Raw genomic sequence first — 499 nt, 5'->3', positions numbered from 1 at the left:
CGGGCACATTGCAACAATAATTCAGAATTTCCAAGATATCGAGTTGTATCTTTTCAACGTTTTTATTTTCACTTTTTTAAAAAACTATTTTAGAGCTCAACAGGTGCCTTATTTTCACTCATTTTCACGGCTGAAAACACCGGTTTATAAGCCAACATTAACCAAACACCCCCCACCCTCCCCCTCAAAAACCTATTTTATTTTTTTCCCCTTTAAATTTAACACCTTAAAACCTATTTCAGTTTTCCCATTTAAACTTACCTGTGCTGCAGAGCCACCAGGCCTAAGTATAACGACCTGTGCTACATTGACACTTCCTCCGGCGTGTTCCTGGCCACCACGCAGCCGAAGACACCGCACGCCTCCCGCAGTTCGTCTTCGTCAGCGCCTTCGTCAGCGCTGCCCCACGACATCGGGCTGGCCGCGTCGGGTCCCAGGCACGTCCGCTGATGGTACTCCGTCATGAGGCCGCGTGCAAGAGGGTGGGGTGGTCTCTGGA

Source organism: Penaeus monodon, chromosome 32 (assembly GCF_015228065.2).
Source record: "Penaeus monodon isolate SGIC_2016 chromosome 32, NSTDA_Pmon_1, whole genome shotgun sequence".
Lineage (NCBI taxonomy): Eukaryota > Metazoa > Arthropoda > Malacostraca > Decapoda > Penaeidae > Penaeus > Penaeus monodon.
This window is presented reverse-complemented; position numbering follows the sequence as displayed.